This window comes from Rhinoderma darwinii, unplaced genomic scaffold (genome assembly GCF_050947455.1).
Source record: "Rhinoderma darwinii isolate aRhiDar2 unplaced genomic scaffold, aRhiDar2.hap1 Scaffold_1582, whole genome shotgun sequence".
NCBI classification, from domain to species: domain Eukaryota; kingdom Metazoa; phylum Chordata; class Amphibia; order Anura; family Rhinodermatidae; genus Rhinoderma; species Rhinoderma darwinii.
In genome coordinates this window covers 171,632-191,153 of record NW_027461985.1, presented here as the reverse complement: position 1 = coordinate 191,153, position 19,522 = coordinate 171,632, and the positions used below count along the sequence as shown (strand labels likewise).

The 19,522-nt window shown below is 44.8% G+C and overlaps 1 long non-coding RNA gene across 1 annotated transcript; it reads right to left on the bottom strand.

Moving 5' to 3' along the window:
• Window positions 1–1,408: 1,408 nt before the first annotated feature.
• LOC142699451 (uncharacterized) lies at window positions 1,409–5,411 on the bottom strand. Its single transcript, XR_012866295.1, has 4 exons — window positions 5,280–5,411; window positions 5,163–5,196; window positions 2,544–2,657; window positions 1,409–1,703 (listed from the first exon to the last, which is right to left on the bottom strand). It is a non-coding gene; the product is annotated as an uncharacterized LOC142699451 (long non-coding RNA).
• Between the last annotated feature and the right edge of the window lie 14,111 nt (window positions 5,412–19,522).

Genomic DNA, 19,522 nt, shown 5'->3' with positions numbered 1-19,522 from the left:
GTTACGGGCTTTAGAGGTACGAAATAAGTACCTTCCGGTGTCAGGAGAGGGAATATGGGTGTATAGGGCCCGGAAGGAGTAGCAAAATGGCCGCTGGGGGCGGAAGAGGATGGCTTCTGGATGGGAGTTTCCTGTGGGGTAGCAGGATGGCCGCTGGGGGCGGAAGGGGATGGCTTCTGGATGGGAGTTTCCTGTGGGGTAGCAAGATGGCCACTGGGGGGAGTGTCCTGGTGCATTCCACCGGCATGGGGGGGGGCTTCCAGTGTTTTGGGCTGCAGTGGAGGGGCCTGTGTTGCATCATCTGGTGGAACACAAGGAGGGACTGGGTATGGGTGGGCCAATCCACATACTGCACAATTTTCTGCCACTAGGGGGTTCTGTTGTCCACATTGTGGACATAACCAACATTGGCAGCCATTATAAGGCAGTGGCTGTTTATTCTTTCCATACAGATAATGAGTCACTTGTCCTTTCTTGTCTCTACATTCTATTTCAACATAACATTCTTTACTAATGGCTGCGGCTGTTCGCGCCCATGCGTGGGCTGCGTCCGTTAGACCTTCATCTTCTAACTTGCCTTTACATTCTTTCACAATTTCCGGCCATTTTTCAGGCTGCAATCTACCTTCAGCGGGCAATCCACATATTCCCATCAGTTTCTTCATCTTACCAACATATTTTTTTCCTTCTTTTTTCTCAACTAACTCGCGCTGAACTTAAAGTTGGGAGGCGTCCCTCCTTTTGTTTTAAACACACTTTTTAGGACTTCCATCGTCCCTTCACGTCCCTACCACTATAGGTTTTTTACCTCCTACCACTAATGCTACCACTAAATTGATTCAGGTTATACCTCCTACCACTAAATTGATTAAGGTTATACCTCCTACCACTAAATTGATTCAGGTTATACCTCCTACCACTAATGCTACCACTAATATGGGTTTTCAACCCCCTACCACTAATGCTACCACTAATATGGGTTTTCAACCCCCTACCACTAAAAGCTATCTCTCGTGTGTTATTTTCGCAAATATTACCAGTCTCTTCTTTATCTTGAATTTATATTTTACCTACAGGCTAACTTAAAGGGAAACAACAGTTCTTTACACTAGGTTCTTGGGACTGTATGCCAACTAACACAGTCTCTGTTGTTCAGACTCTCCCCCCCAGACTGACTAACACAATCCGTCACAATCTGAAGAAACACTCACGGCCAGCAAATAAGATGCCGATATTATCAGCAACTTACCGTGTCCTAGAGGTGATCAAGCTCGGTGAGTGTCCCCGGATCGATCAGGACGATGTAAACGTCAGGTCATGGGAAGGACCGGTCAGTGGCTAATACAGCCCCACGGGTCAGCCTGGTTTTCACCGAGTTGCGCGGGAAGAATTAAACCAGAAGCAGAGCTCAGGTAGAATATCCTCTCTCGATGAGATAGGAGCACAACAACTTTATTTAAAACAATGCAAAACTTATATAGCAAAAATGGCGTCAATTATCAGTATATGATCTTGTGACACCTCAAAGGTGCTAATTGGTTCTTGTTTAAACATGTCCTTTTCTTATTAGTTCAGTAAGTTTGTGGGTTAATACTTCATGTTGCTTTTTTCACATTCCAGGGCGTTGTCTCATGCTCCGGCGCCATCTTGTGCCATCTTATCATACTACGTAGCATTATAGCAGAATATGATCTACTGAGAAGCTTTATGTAAGGATAATAATGATTTTTGCAAGCACACAAATATACAGTGGTAATCTTTCACAACATCATACAGCCCCCCTGTAGATAACGCCATACAGCCCCCCTGTACATAACGCCATACAGCCCCCCCACAAAAAAAAAAGACAAAAAACGGCCCATAGTTTGTCCTACAAAAGAGATGAATCCCCTATCCACAGGATAGGGGATACAGGTGTGATCGCTGGCAGCAATAAGGAGAATGTTCTCCATGAGAAACCTCGGACTTCCGGGGTCTGCGCAGTTCAATAAAAATGAAAGGAGCGCTTGTCACGCATGCGCACAGGGCCCCTCATGCTGCGGGCCCCATAGCAGTAGTTACGCCACTGGTAGTAGTAGTAAAAGGAGTAGTTGAAGTAGTAGGAGTAGTAGTATGAGGAGTTGTAGTAGTAGTAGTAGTAGTAGTAGTAAGTAGTAGTCAGGGCCGGCCTTAGGATAGATGGCGCCCTGTGCGAAATTATCTTTCTGCCCCCCACCCCTATAAAAAAATTATAATGCCCCTTTAGTACCCCCATACAGTATAATAATAATATTTAATAATATAATATATTACAACCCCTTCAAGGACACACTATTTTGTCCTCTAATTGTGCCGATAGTATTATGCCCCATGTAGTACCCCTACACAGTATAATGTCCGCTTAGTGGCCCCCACACAGTATAGTGCCCCCCTGTAGATTTTACCATACAGCCTCCCTGTAGACAGTGCCATAATCCCCCACCTCATCCTTGTAGATCGTGCCATACAGCCCCCCCCCACCTCCCCCTTGTAGACAGTGCCCCCAAACAAAAATTGTACTCAACTAGGCCCCGTTGCCACGACGAATTGAGCTGCTCCACGAAGGGATCCTTGCGTAGGCCGGCGTAATCCTGTAGCCGAGTACAGAGTTTCCTGACCTTTTCGGACTCGAGGCAGCACTGGAAAAATAATATTTACTCAGGGCACCCGTACCAAAAATTGTTTCCAGAGAGACAGAAAACTGCTAAAGACAAGCACTACACTCGTAGAGTGTGTTCACAGAGCGTTTGTTGTAAGGCAAAAAAAAATCTGCTTCAATATTCCTTCAGGAATTGACAGCTGTTTGACCATGTTTTTTGCGTTATTTCTTAAGCCGTTAAAGCTAATGCAAAAGACGCAGGAAAAAAAGCACCAAACGGGCGCCGCAGGTATTTTCTGCCTTCTATTCATTTCAATTGGAGGTCAGAGGTGGAAACCACTTGAAGACCATCAGCCCCCCACTCACAGTAATATGACCATCAGCCCGCCACTCACAGTAATATGACCATCAGCCCGCCACTCACAGTAATATGACCATCAGCCCCCCACTCACAGTAATATGACCATCAGCCCCCCACACACAGTAATATGACCATCAGCCCCCCACTCACAGTAATATGACCATCAGCCCGCCACTCACAGTAATATGACCATCAGCCCGCCAATCACAGTAATATGACCATCAGCCCCCCACTCACAGTAATATGACCATCAGCCCCCTCACTCACAGTAATATAACCGTCAGCCCCCCACTCACAGTAAAATGACCATCAGCCCGCCAATCACAGTAATATGACAATCAGCCCTCTCACTCACAGTAATATGACCATCAGCCCCCCACTCACAGTAAAATGACCATCAGCCCGCCACTCACAGTAATATGACCATCAGCCCGCCACTCACAGTAATATGACCATCAGCCCCCCACTCACAGTAATATGACCATCAGCCCCCCACTCACAGTAATATGACCATCAGCCTCCTCACACACAGTAAAATAACCGTCAGCCCCCCACTCACAGCAAAATGACCATCAGCTCGCCAATCACAGTAAAATGACCATCAGCCCCCCATTTACAGTAAAATGACCATGAGCCCACTATTTACAAATTCCCCCAGTAGATAGTGCCACACAGCCTCCTTGTAGAAAGCGACACAAAGCCCCCTTGTAGATAGCGCCACACAGCCCACTTGTAGATAGCGCCACACAGCCCACTTGTAGAGAGCTCCACACAGCCCCCATTGTAGAGAGCGCCACACAGCCCCCATTGTAGAGAGCGCCACACAGCCCCCATTGTAGAGAGCGCCACACAGCCCCCTTGTAGAGAGCGCCACACAGCCCCCTTGTAGAGAGCGCCACACAGCCCCCTTGTAGAGAGCGCCACACAGCCCCCTTGTAGAGAGCGCCACACAGCCCCCTTGTAGAGAGCGCCACACAGCCCCCTTGTAGAGAGCACCACACAGCCCCCTGTAAAGAGCGCCACACAGCCCCCTGGTAGGGAGCGCCACACAGCCCCCTGGTAGGGAGCGCCACACAGCCCCCTGGTAGGGAGCGCCACACAGCCCCCTGGTAGGGAGCGCCACACAGCCCCCTGGTAGGGAGCGCCACACAGCCCCCTGGTAGGGAGCGCCACACAGCCCCCTGGTAGGGAGTGCCACACAGCCGCCTGGTAGGGAGTGCCACACAGCCGCCTGGTAGGGAGTGCCACACAGCCGCCTGGTAGGTTGTGCCACACAGCCCCCTTGTAGGAAGTTCCACACAGCCCCCTTGTCGGTAGTGCCACACTGCCCACAGCCCCCTTATTGGTAGTGCCACACAGCCCACAGCCCCCTTGTAGGTAGTGCCACACAGCCCCCTTGAAGATAGTGACAAACAGCCCTCTTGTAGATAGCGTCACACAGCCCCCTTGTAGATAGCGCCACACAGCCCCCTTGTAGATAGCGCCACACAGCCCCCTGGTAGTGCCACACAACCCCCTTGTAGGTAGTGCCACACAGCCCCCTTGTTGATAGTGCCACACAGCCCACAGCACCCTTGTTGGTAGTCCCACACAGCCCCCAGCCCCCATGTAGGTAGTGCCACAAAGCCCCCTTGTAGGTAGTGCCACACGGCCCCCAGCCCCCTTGTAGGTAGTGCCACAAAGCCCCCTTGTAGGTAGTGACACACAGCCCACAGCCCCCTTGTAGATAGCAACCCCCCCCCCTTCCTGTAGATAGCGGCACTATAGCTTCCTAAAAGAGCGGAATCCCCGTGTGGCAGGGGATTCCGTTCCTGGAGCGTTTCGCTTGATTTCTCTGTCCATATACGGACAGTCACATCAGGGAAACTCCTGAAGTGGAATCCCCGTCCACAGCGTTGCCGACGATGTGACCGTGGATTCCACTCAAGGAGAAGCTCCGGTCGTCTGTGTCCATTTACAAACAAATACAATTTTTTTTTTTTTTTGCAAAAGTGGTAAAACATAAAATACTATATAAATCTGGTATAGCTGTAGCTGTAACGACCCGTAAAATGCAGTTAAGTTATTTATAACACAAGGTAAACGGCGTAAAATTTAAAATCCCAAAAAGAATGAATAGATCTGGGGGTTTTTTCATTGGCCACTAAAAAAGTTAATATAAGTAAACCAATAAATTATACGTACCCCAAATTGATTCCATTAAGAAATACAACTTGTCCTGCAAAAAACAAGACGGCTATGACTATGGAAAAATACAAAAGTTCTATACCATGACTATCCCCAGCAGTGGCCATTACTCACCTACGTGCCTGGACAGCCCCAGCTCCTCATTGAGTCACTGGCAGATGATGGCAGGCATGGGTCTCGCCTGCCCGGGATCATCACACGCCGCTCGTTACCCTGCAGTTGTCACCGGAGCTTCCAGGTCGCATCCCGTCTCTATGACGACCGGTACCACAGCGACCGTTAACAAGGCCACAGTGTACTGGCTAGCTGGCTGTATTACTCTAGTGCGCCACCTGCTGTCAGGTGATGTCCAGTACTCCAGGAGATCAGATAACTTCAGCACTCCTGCTGTTATGAAACTACAACACCCAGCATGCCCTGACAACTACAGACTTCATTTTCCAGGCAAAGGCTGTCAGGGCATGCTGGGAATTGTAGTTTCACATGAGCTGGCGTGCTGAAGGTTACTGACCCCTTGTTTATAAATCATATAGTAACCTCCTGTCACATTATAATATAACTACAGTCACTAACGTCACCTGTCAGGGTGAATTTTGATGGGGCACGTGACATATTTGAATATAAGGCGATGTTCACACACTGGCGTAATGGTTTCTGTTTATAATGGCGCTGTAATGTTTCCATCGTACGACAGATCAAAATTGTGGCCTATAAACCCCACTGAATTACAATGGGATCAATCTGGCTTCTGTTGAGGTTTACGCCATTGTGACGGCACAGAAAGAACGCTGCATGCTGCGCTATTTTTGCCCTCAAAAGGGGCTGAAACCTTGACAGATTCCCCGAAAAGAACGCCGAACGAGGAAAGTGAATGTCACACTTTTCTATAATAAATAATTGTAATGAATACTGATTGTTATCTGGGCTTCATATGTTGCGGTACTGCGCGCACGGTCAAAAATCAAGCACGTTTTACCGCCAATTAAAATGGTTTTACAACACAGTTGTGTCCATCCCGGCATCATCTGCTGCAGAACCTCATAATACACATCTCAGCTGCTGCAGACCCTCATAATACACATCTCAGCTGCTGCAGAACCTCATAATACACAACTCAGCTGCTGCAGAACCTCATAATACACATCTCAGCTGCTGCAGAGCCTCATAATACACATCTCAGATGCTGCAGATCCTATTACACATCTCAGCTGCTGCAGAACCTCATAATACACATCTCAGCTGCTGCAGAACCTCATAATACACATCTCAGCTGCTGCAGAACCTCATAATACATATCCAGCTGCTGTAGAACCTCATAATACACATAGCTGCTGCAGAGCCTCATAATACACATCTCAGCTGCTGCAGAACCTCATAATACAAATTAGGGTGTTACATATCAGTCAGTGGTGAACAGGACTCTCCCACTTATGCTTTATACACACGTTGCGTTATTTGATGCGGAAAATACGCATCAAAACCGCAAGGAACCGCAAGAAATTCGCAGGTAAAAACTGCACCCAACTGCGCGTTTTTTGATGCGGTTTTTACGTTTTGATGCGTAAAACGGTGCGTGTTCATGCTGCCGATTTTGGTGTGTTTTTCCCTAGAACTAGGCAGATACAATTTGCAAGCGGAAACGCAGCATGTACATGAGATTTTCGTACACAAAACCGCAAGTAATACGCATTGTGTGCATTGAACCTTAGGCTTCATACACACGTTGAAGAGTTCAATACGGAAAATTCAGATCAAAACCGCAGATAAACGCAAGTAAAATTCGAACTTAAAACCGTTGTTTGGTGCTGTTTTTACTTTCGACGCGGAAATATGCGGATTATATCATTTCAACGACGGTGATTCTAAATAAATTAACATGCTGTATGTGTATATATATATATATATATATATATATATATATATTGTATTATCACAGAAGACATCTTTCCATTCCGCTATATGGAGTCATTATTTGGCTGCAAGTAACATGGCCGCCTGACTGCAATGATGTCACAAAGCTAAAATCAGGGTTGAAGGTCACTTATTATGAGGGTGTGGTCACTGCAATGATGTCACAGAGCTAATATCAGGGTTGAAGGTCACTTATTATGACAGGGTGTGGTCACTGTAGTGATGTCACAGAGCTAATATCAGGGTTGGGGCTCACTTATTATGACAGGTTGTGGTCACTGCAATGATGTCACAGAGCTAATAGGGTTGGGGGTCACTTATTATGAGAGGGTGTGGTCACTGTAGTGATGTCACAGAGCTAATATCAGGGTTGGAGGTCACTTATGAGAGGGTGAGGTCACACTCACATATGATGTCATAATGACACTCAGATATGATGTCATAATGACAAAAAGTTATATAAACCCTGAGCACGGTGACATCAGCGCCATTTCCTGAGTTGATGCTTTTGCTGACACTTCATTTTGGTTCCGGAAGAGCGATCTAGTTTGTATTACACATCTAGTGTTTACTTCCCGAGCATCTTATTGATCCTTGATCAAGGCCCAATAACACCGGGGCCACCTGAGAACATAGTTCTCGAATTTTCCATCAATCCAGCCTCAAGTAACTAAGCCATGAGTTCCCGAGAGCTGCGTCAGCTGACTGCTGACAATGATGCATGGCTGAGCCGACCTGAAAATCAAGGTAAGTGACATGTTTGGGGAGATATAGACAATATTCCCACCCTGTAGGAGCTTTCCTGGGAGGGGTTATCCCTGAGGTCTGTTGGGCAATGTTTTAGTTAGACAGTGCATTTTCCAACTTTATTTATTTTCCTTGGGGGCGGTTTTACCTTCAGCCCAGTTCCACCCCTGCCTTGTGACATCTATACTCAGCAGCTTTACTCAGACCATAGTTGAACTGATCTTTGCAAGGGCTCCCCTCTCCCTAATTCCCATAACAGCAGCAGGGTCCGTCCCTATGACCCAAAAGTAATTGATAAAAACTTGTAAAATTCTAATAAATTATAACCTCTTTATAGGTCAGGCCATTATTATACAAAGACTCAGGTCTTCCCAAATAGAACAGGGAAGACCTCCTACCATCGATGATGTCACTGGGAGGAGAGAGAGACGGGTCAGAGTTCCTCTGCGGCACAGGGGACAAGAAGAGAGCAGGGAAAGAAGCCGCTCTCCACTAAGACCCGTCCCAGCGGAGCCCTCCAGAATAACAGGAGAGGGCAGCAGAGATGACGGCCGTCAAGCAAGTGGATCTGCAACCAGCACCACTGGATTTGAATTCAGACGGCCAAATGCCATTCCACCCCTCCGCAGACCCATAGAGGTACCAGCTCCGAGCAGACCTCCTGCCGTGATGACACCACCGCCACAGGCAATGCCACAGGTGCAGCCACCACCACCACCTGCACAAAACCTGCCTATGCAGGGAAGACGGCAGCCTAGGCCCAGAGGGAGAGCGCTGCTAATTCAGAACCTCCCAACAAGGAATATATCATCTCCGGAGGAGTCAGAGTCATGTGTCATCTGCATGACTGAGTATGAGACCGGGGAGCTGGTCACAGTGCTACCATGTACTCATACCTTCCATCAGGGCTGCATCTCTACCTGGCTCCGCACCAACCCTCAGTGCCCCCTGTGCCGTAGCCACTGCTTCCAATGAAGCACCAAAAAAACAACTTAAAGCTTCAAGAAGGAGGAGAAGATCCTGGCGCTGGCAGGGGAAGAGAACATCTTGTATTCATAGGAACACTGATCCCATCATGTGCGGTGATCCTGATAACTGAGACATCTCCAGACTCGGATGTTGTCATATATTCCATCCATTGTCAAATTATTCCTAAATATAAAACTATTTACCATCTTTATATCTGGTGTGTAGAGTTATTGTTTACTAAATATATCATAATACACCACAGCTGCTGCAGAACATCATAATACAGAATACACACCACAGCTAACGCAGAACTTCATAATACACACCTCAGCTAACGCAGAACTTCATAATACACACCTCAGCTGCTGCAGAACTTCATAATACATACCTCAGCTGCTGCAGAACCTTATGAAAGTCCTCAGCTGCTGTAGAATATTATAGTACACACCTCAGCTGCTGTAGAATATTATAATACATACCTCAGCTGCTGCAGAACATCAAAATACAGACCTCAGCTGCTGCAGAACATTATAAAACACACATCAGCTGCTGCAGAATATTATAATACACACCTCAGCTGCTGCAGAACATCACAACACAGACCTCAGCTGCTGCAGAACATTATAATACACACCTCAGCTGCTGCAGAACATTACAAAACCCACCACAGCTGCTTCAGAGAAACACAATACAGACCTCAGCTGCTGCAGAACATCACAATAGAGACCTCAGCTGCTGCAGAACACGATAATACATAATACACACCATAACTGCTGCAGAACCTCATAATACACACCTCAGCAGCTGCAACATTTTATTAAAAGAATGATAGTGCTACATATCACTCAATGGTTAAAATGAATATCTCTCTACTCTTTAGAAAGAGGTTCTGGGGCAGCTGGGTGTGTATATAAGAAATAATGTGCCTCTACTATAAAGTATAAAGAACATGAGGAGTCCCCTACGGCCTTGTGCTTTTCTATGGTCACAGGTGATCTTAGGCTTGTGTGCAGCGACCATGGAAACCCATTTTATGAAGCTCTGGACACAGATCTGGTGCTGATGTCACTTCTAGAAGCAGTGTGGATCTCTGTAGTGAGTGATATACCAGAGGACAGGGGATTTTTACACTCCACGATTCAGCACTTGGCGGCCCTGCTTTTTGAGTTTGCATGGTCCACCGCTTTGTATCTGAGCTATTGTTACTCCTAAAAGCTTCTTCTTTACAATATTAGCGCTTAAAACTGATCGGGGCAGATCAAGCAGATAATAATAATAACACTTACAGGTGACCGGGGCAGATCTAGCAGATAATAATAATAATAACATTTACAGGTGACCGGGGCAGATCTAGCAGATAATAATAATAATAGCACTTACAGGTGACTGGCGCAGATTTAGCAGATAATAATAATAGCACTTACAGGTGATCAGGGCAGATCTAGCAGATAATAATAATAGCACTTAAAGGTGACCAGGGCAGATCTAGCAGATAATAATAAGAACAGGAAAAACGAAAGAATAGAGGATCCAGCGCAATTAGTTAAAATAGAACATTGTTCCAATTTTATTTTGAGTATTTAAAACAAGATCGGTCCCGAGTGTAATACTTAGAGATAGATAGATAGATAGGTGCCTACGTGTTTCAGACGCACACCACGTCCTTCCTCATGGCTTTTTGTTAAATGACAAACTATCAGGGAGAGGTTTATATCCGGTTGCCTACAGGTGGTAATTAAAATTGGTAGCTGCAACTAGTTTAGTAAAGTGATGCTGTTGGTTCAGCAAAGTGATGCTGTCCAGCATATTGGTTTTTGAACACAAGAGGGCGCACAACTGGCTTTTGCAATTTATGAATGGGAGCTATCTAGCGTAATGGAGCTGTCCAGCAGAGCGGTGCTGAACTGGAACGCCGGTGAAGTATTATGTTGTTATTCTATAGTAGTTGTCATGTTTATCATATTATTGACACTGAAAATGTCCAAAGTGATGGGGATACCACAATATTCCAGTTGTCGCTTGATCTCACAAATGAAATGCTATTTCATTTGTAAGGCTGACGGATTTGCTCATTGCTCATATGTTAGACCAACAAAAACTTTCAGAGATTCAGATAATGTAAATAATTTCACAATCCAAAATCACATCAATTGCAATAGTGAAGCACTAATTTACATTATAGTGTGTAATACATGCAATCTCATGTACATGGGATGTACCAGCCGTAAATTTAAAGTGAGAATATTGGAACATCTGGGTTATATTAAAAATCCAAACATTGCAAACATTTCCAATGTTGCAAGACATTTTATAACCCAACATAATAGATTCACTACAAGCTTTCAATGTTATGCCATAGAATAAGTAAAATCACCAATTAGAGGGGGGAACATAAAACATAAAATCTTATCACGAGAAGCCTACTGGATATTCACTCTAAAAACGAGGGTCCCCGATGGATTAAACTTCAGAAAAGAACTTATGTTCCATTTCTAATGAGTAAAAATAATATAAAACCAGTAACACAAACTTAGAAACTTTAAAACATTGGTCAACAAAGTAATATTATAACTATAAATGCCATCTAAATGGCTATATGTGTTTGTCGGGTTATATTATTCTGCATAATGTGTATTATATCCCAATCGTGAGTAATGAACAAAAATAATATAGAAATAACTAATATCAAACTAGAAATATCAAAAGTTTGGCTAACAAAGCAATATTGTAACTATAGAGCCATCTGATTGGCCTTATACATTTGTCGGGTCATATTATTCTGTACGATGTACACCTGTCATAGTATCCATGGGTAAGAAAATAATACTGATACCTGTCCCATTACCCAAACACTTAATTATAGTCATCTTTTCAGTTCAGAACTTATTTTAAATTGTTTGAAATATTGTATTTTTTAGCCTATAATACATATTTTTAATTTCTCGATGTGAGCAAAAAAGAGGTTTATATCCGTCAGCCTCACAAATGAAATAGCATTTCATTTGTCAGATCAAGCGACAACTGGAATATTGTGGTATCCCCATCACTTTGGACATTTTCAGTGTCAATGATATGATAAACATGACAACTACTATAGAATAACAACATAATACTTTACCGGCGTTCCAGTTCAGCACCACTCTGCTGGACAGCTCCATTACGCTAGATTGCTCCCATTCATAAATTGCACAAGCCAGTTGTGCGCCCTCTTGTGTTCAAAAATCAATATGCTGGACAGCATCACTTTGCTGAACCAACAGCATCACTTTGCTGAACCAACAGCATCACTTTGCTGAACCAATAGAATTACTTTGCTGAACTAGTTGCAGCTACTAGGTTTAATTACCACCTGTAGGTAACCAGATATAAACCTCTCCCTGATAGTTTGTCATTTAACAAAAAGCCATGAGGAAGGACGTGGTGTGCGTCTGAAACGCGTGGGCACCTATCTATCTACCTATCTATCTATCTATCTATCTATCTATCTATCTATCTATCTATCTATCTATCTATCTATCTATCTATCTATCTATCTATCTATCTATCTATCTATCTATCTATCTATCTATCTATCTCTAAGCATTACACTCGGGACCGATCTGGTTTTAAATACTCTAAATAAATTTAGAACAATGTTCTATTTTAACTAACTGCGCTGGATCCTCTATTTTTGTTTTTCCTGCATTCAACACTGTGAGCCGTCACGGAGATCCAGGCGCAGAGCGCAGAAAACCTGCAGTCAAGGTGAGCTGGAGGATCCCTCCCACAGTTTTTGACTGATTAATTGAGTCTGTGGACAGGAGTCTTTTATACAGGTGACCATGTAAGACAGCTGTCTTTAATGCAGGCACCAAGTTGATTTGGAGCGTGTAACCAGTCTGGAGGAGGCTGTACTCTTAATACTATATCAAATACTTATTTCTCTGTGGACAATGCAAATAAATAGATATAATTTTGACTATGTGATTTATCTAGCTCTCATTGGTAAAATTATCAGGTAACAATCATCATTATCAACCACATGATTTCCTGGTCTATAAGAAGGCCCCAGTCCCTCTGATCCTTGCCTGAGCGTTGTTAGTTTATCCCAGTCTGTCTTGCAAATGGTCCCTTAGTGTTTCCCGTTCCAGTTGTTACCCGTGCCCTGTTACCTGTTCCTGTATCCCGTACTGTTCTTGTTCCTGTGCCTACCAGTGTTGGAGTCGTGTCCTACTGCACCTGCTGTCGTTTGCCACGTCCCGTGTCTTCTGCCACATCGGATACTGCCCGCCACGTCTGGCGATGCCTGCTGCTCCGGCCTCCATCCGTGCTGAAGCCTCAGCCACTGTCTGGACTAGTTCAGGTACCCAAGCATTACTATCTACTATTGACTTTCATATAGACTGTGACCTGGTCAGCTGCCTAGTGGGTCCGCATACCCTGTGACCGTGACACGCCTCTGGGTCAATCAGTGTGTTTTGTGCACCTTAATTAACAGTTTTTATTAAAAATGTGTTTTACTTTTTGAGATACAGCTGCTATGTATTCTCTTTACAGAGCAGGTATATAGTTCGCTATTACCTGAATCCATCAGTCCCGCGGACCTAATGGGTTCAGTGTCAGCGGTTCCTGCGCAGAATCCACCTTTAATCTATCACATTTAAATTCATCTGCTGTCCCTGTACCTGTCAGTCCCATGGACCTGACGGGAACAGGATTTAGCGGTAGATACAGCTGCTCTAAATAGAGACTACAGAGCAGCTGTATTTAAAAAAAGTCAAACAAATTTTTAATTAAAACTATTTATAAAGTTACACCAAACACAATGACTAATCTGTTTATTAAAAAAAGAAAAAAAAAGTCCTGCACAGGTGTACATATTATTTAAACAACCCCAGATGTGCCCATTAAGCTATTTGGCCCCCTCTACTACCACAGATAATACTATTATTTGATCCGTCTGCTGGGTCTTAGTAACACATCATAAGTTTTAATTGGTTGGGGTCCTGCGTCCTGTTAATCCATCAATCACTAGAAGGAAAGGGGTCCCTGGCAGAACAAGCAATCTCTTGACCGGTGAATGGGATAACTTGCTCCTTTATTAACTAACCAACCTAAATAAATACAAAGAGACATATGTTGGAATAAAACTCTGGCCAAGGCGATTTATTAATTACAACCTCTCTCTGTACATCCGTATAGATACCCAAAAACCGTTAGCCAGCCATATAACATAACCTGTTATCCAAACCAATCATACATTAAAATAAATTAACCATTTTACCCGGAAGGGGATGGTCTTCATGCCCCACCCAGTTTATAAATGAGTGAGCATGCGCTCAGACTCTCTTTTTTCAGCCTACTACACCCCCCATGCTGACTAACCCCCGCCTTGACAAAAACCACACAACCTCCCAATCCCACTATCGGAATAGCCCAATTCAAGCTACTCCATCCCATACAATCAGAACCAATAAACAGCGTAAAGCCCACGACACAAAGTACAAATCATAAATTAACACCAATGTTCAGGCGGAAGTTTGCATTTCCACTTTCTTTCCAGTTATTATCACCCTTATTTTTATTTTTTATTTTTATTATTATTTATTTATTTTTTTTAATCTTTTTTTTGTTTTTTTAACCCCTTCCCGACATCCACCGTATATATACGGCGTACGCCGGGTGGGGGAATAAGGAGCAGACTCACGGGCTCAGACCGCTCCATAGAGCGAGTGTGTCAGCTGTGTGTTACAGCCGACACTTCCGGGTAACGAGCGGGATCCCGTTTGAGTGCGATCCCGCTTGTTTAATCCGTTAAATGCTGCTTTCAATAGCGATCGCGCCATTTAAATGACTAAAAACAGGGGGGCGACCCCCTGTAATGTCCCAACGGCCATTGGGGGGGAGCCGTTGGTTGGCATGGCTGCCTGGGGGCCTGACGAAGTCCCCCAGGTCCGCCATCTTTGTACTCTTATGAAGCTCTGCCTACAGCAGGGCTTCAAAGGAAACTGTCAGAAACGCGATATACTACAATACATTAGTATTGCAGCATATTGTGCAAGCGATCTAACAATCTCTGGTTAGAGTCCCCTAGGGGGACAAGTAAAAAACAGTAAAATAACAAATAAATAAAAATAAAAAAATTAAAAGCTCAAAAAAACCCCCTTTTCCCATTTTTCTTCAAGCACAATGTAAAAAATAAAAAAGCTAACATAACTGGTATCGATGCGTCTGTAAAAGTCGGAACTATTACAATATATCATTATTTAGTCCGCACGGTGAACGCCGTAAAAAAATAAAAGAAAAACATCAGAATAGCTGTTTTTTGGTCCCTTCTTCTGTCTCAAAAAATTAAATAAAAAGTGATCAAAAAGTCTCACGTACCCCAAAATGGTACAAATATAAACTGCAGCTCGCCCTGCAAAAAATAAGCCCTCACACGGCTAAATCGACAGAAAAATAAAAACGTTATGGCTCTCAGAATCTGGCGACAAAACTCAAATTTCATTTATAACAATCAGTTTTTTCCTTGTAAAAGTAGTAAAACATACAGAAAACGATATAAATTTAATATCACTGTAATCATATTGACCCGCAGAATAATGTTAACATGCCGTTTCTACCGTACGGTGAATGCCGTAAAAACAAAACCACCCAAAAGGTTGAGGAATCGCTGTTTTTTTCCTATACCACCCCACATATATTTTTTTTCTCGTTTCCCACTGCATTATATGGTACAAAAAATGGTGCTATGAAAATCTACAACTCGTCCCCCAAAAACAAGCCCTCATATGTACCTGACTTTCTCATACCTCTGAAATGTTCCGCAATTCAGCGGGACACTCCATGCGGTGTCCCGCTGTCCTAGGCGGCCGGTGGTATGTCGCGGTATCAACTGTATCTGCGTCCTCAGTACACAGATACAGTTGAACCCTGCTTCAGCATTAGTAGAGGGCGAAGGAGCAGAGGGAGCGCCTTCACTCGTCAAGGACTCCCCGACCCAGCCGGAGCGTTGCCGACACTCTGGCCGGGGATTCTGTTCCTAGAGGGAAACCCTGATGTGACTGTGCATATATGGACAGTGACTTCAAGGGCTCCTCCTGGAGCAGAATCATCTGCAACAGCGCTGCCGACACTCTATCCAGGGATTGTTCCTAAAGGGAACCTCTGACGTCACTATCCATATATGGATAGTGATGTCAGTGGCTCCTACAGGAGGCGAAACCCCAGAGAGAGCGTTGCAGACGCTGTGGCTGGGAAATCCGCTCCTGGAGAAGGCACTGGCGTTACTATCCATATATAAACTATGGAGAAGCCCCTGACGTCACTGTCCATATATGTCGTTAACGCTCTGGCAGGGGACTGTGCTCCAGGAGCAGCCCCTGGCGTCACTGTCCATATATGTCGGCAACGCTCTGGCAGGGGATTGTTCTCCAGGAGCAGCCCCTGGCGTCACTGTCCATATATGGACAGTGACGTCACTGGCTCCTCAGGAGGAAATCCCCAACCAGAGTGTTGCAGACGCCCTGGCCAGGGATTCCGCTCCTAGAGAAGGCACTGGCGTTACACATCATATATGAACAGTGACGTCAGGGGCTACTTCCGGTGCGGAATCCCTTCCTAGAGCATTGGTGACCTTCTAGCCGGGGATTCCAATCCTAGAGGGAACACCTGACGTCACTGTCTATATATGGACAGTGACGTCAAGGGCTACAACTGGAGCGAAATCCTCAGCCACAGCATGGCAGATGCTCTGGCTGGGGATTCCGCTCCAAGAGGGAGCCACAATGGCGCTATCTACAGGAGGATAGTGCTGTCTTCAAGGGCATTTTGGCACGATCTATATTGGCACTGTCTCTATATAGTGGCAATATCTACAGGGGACACTGTGGTGCTATCCACATGGCACTATCTACGTGGGCCCTGGCACTTTATATGTGGGCACTGACAATAGGGGCAGCTAAGGGGGCATTATACTGTATGGGAGTACCTGAGGTGGAATTATACTTTACAGGGGGCAGCAATGGGGCATTATACTGTATGGTGTCAGCTAAGGGGGCATTACACTGTATAATGGCAGCTAAGGGGGCATTATACTGTATGAGGGCAATATACTGTATAAGGCAGCTGTGGGGGCATTATACTGTATGGGGCAGCAATGGGGGCATTATACTGTATGGAAAAGCTATAGGGGCACTATACTGTATGGGACAGTTGTAAGGGCATGATACTGAATAGGGCAGTTGTGCGGACATTATACTGTATGGAGGCAGCTATGAGGCATTATACATATAAGGGCAGCTACGGGGCATTATGCTTTATGGGGCAGCTTTGGCGCATTAACCTTTTGGGAGCAGCTATGGGGCATGATACTGTATGGGGACAGCTATGGGGGCATCATACTGTATGGGGGCAACTGTGTGGGCATTATACTATATGGGGGCAGCTGTGGGGTTATTATACTGTATGGTGGCAGCTAGATGGCATTATACTGTGTGGGGTCACTACGGGAGCATGACACTGTGTGGGTTGAAATGGGTATATATAGGGGAGATTTGGCGGGACTAGAGGCATGGCTTAAAATAAAAAATATTGCTGCTAAACGCATTAGTTTTCCCTTTTCGCGATACTTGAAAGTTGGGAGGTACGACTCTCTTAATCTGTACGTGTAAGAGCTGGGTGACAACTAACATGGCTGCCATATAGCTCCTACAGGCAGGGGTTGTCACCCAAGTTTACAAGACCCCTGAATGGTAAAAACAACAAAAAAGCACCAGGGGATGTATCTCTGTATTACTACATAGACTTGACATACAGGGTCCTGGGAAAGCTGGGTGCGGCCCCAGTGGGAGGAGTAACGGCGGCTATACTGGTTGTCACCTCACTAGTTGACAGCTCAAGGACCTGTAGGTGATCTCCTCCAGCATACACAAACTTCTATACAATGACTATCCACAGCAGTGGTCATTACTCACCTACGCGCCTGGACAGCCACAGCTCCTCATTGAGCCACTGTCAGATGATGGCAGGCATGGGTCTCGCCTGCCCGGGATCAACACACGCCGCTCGTTACCCTGCAGTTGTCACCGGAGCTTCCAGGCCGCGTCCCGTCTCTATGACGACCGGTACCACAGAGACCGTTAACAAGGCCACGGTGTACTGGCTAGCTGGCTATATTACTCTAGTGCGCCACCTGCTGTCAGGTGATGTCCAGTACTCCAGGAGGTCAGAAAACTTCAGCACCCCTGCTGTTATGAAACTACAACACCCAGCATGCCCTGACAACTAAAGACTTCATTTTCCAGGCAAAGGCTGTCAGGGCATGCTGGGAATTGTAGTTTCACATCAGCTGGCGTGCTGAAGGTTACTGTCCCCTTGTTAATAAATCATATAGTAACCTCCTGTCACATTATAATATAACTGCAGTCACCTGGCAGGGTGAATTTTGATGGTGCGCTATTTTTGCCCTCAAAAGGGGCGAAAACCTTGACAGATTCCCCGAAAAGAACGCCTAATGAGGAAAGTGAATGTTACACTTTTCTATAATAAATAATTGTAATCAATGCTGATTGTTATCTGGGCTTCATATGTTGCGGTACTGCGCGCACGGTCAAAAATCAAGCACGTTTTACCGCCAATTAAAATGGTAAACCAGAAAAAGAAGTCACGACCAAGTAATTGAAAAATTACAAACAATCTTTATTACAGTCAATTAGACACAAAGAAAACACATAACAACAACTGTACACAGTAAAATAACATGAACCCTCGTAAGAAGATGGAATCAGAACAAAAAGCAGCCTGGTCCCCCAGATGTTGAACTAGTCACATGATCCCACAGAAAGCTAAAGTGCATAGAACAATATATTTAGGCAGGTGCTAGGCATGATACGTTTGCACAGATAGATACCTATATATAGAATAAATGCAAAGTGCAGTCTTAGGCAAATATGACATACAATGAGCAGTATACCTACACCTACGCAATACAAGGATAGCCAGGGGATCAGGACCGGGAGGGGAGATCGCTGCTGGACCCGATGCGCGTTTCGCTAGTGCTTCGTCAGGGTCTTTTTCATGCTGCTGATTTTGGTGCGTTTTTTCCTTAGAACTAGGCAGATACAATTTGCAAGCGGAAACGCAAGATAAATTGACATGCTGTGGATTTTACGCAGCATGTACATGAGATTTTCGCATTCAAAACCCCAAGTAATACGCTTTGTGTGCATTGAACCTTAGGCTTCATACACACGTTGCAAAATTCAATACGAAAAATTCAGATCAAAACCGCAGATAAACGCAAGTAAAATTCGAACTTAAAACCGTTGTTAGGTGCTGTTTTTACTTTCGACGTGGAAATATGCGGATTATATAATTTCAACAACGGTGATTCAAAATAAATTAACATGCTGTATGTGTATATATATGTATATATAGTATTATAACAGAAGACATCTTTCCATTCCGCTATTTGAAATCATTATTTGGCTGCAAGTAACATGGCCGCCTGACTGGAATGATGTCACAAAGCTAAAAATGGGGTTGAAGGTCACTTATTATGACAGGGTGTGGTCACTGTAGTGATGTCACAGAGCTAATATCAGGGTTGGGGGACACTTATTATGACAGGGTGTGGTCACTGTAGTGATGTCACAGAGCTAATATCAGGGTTGGGGGTCACTTATTATGAGAGGGTGTGGTGACACTCACATATGATGTCATAATCACAATCACATATGTATATATATATA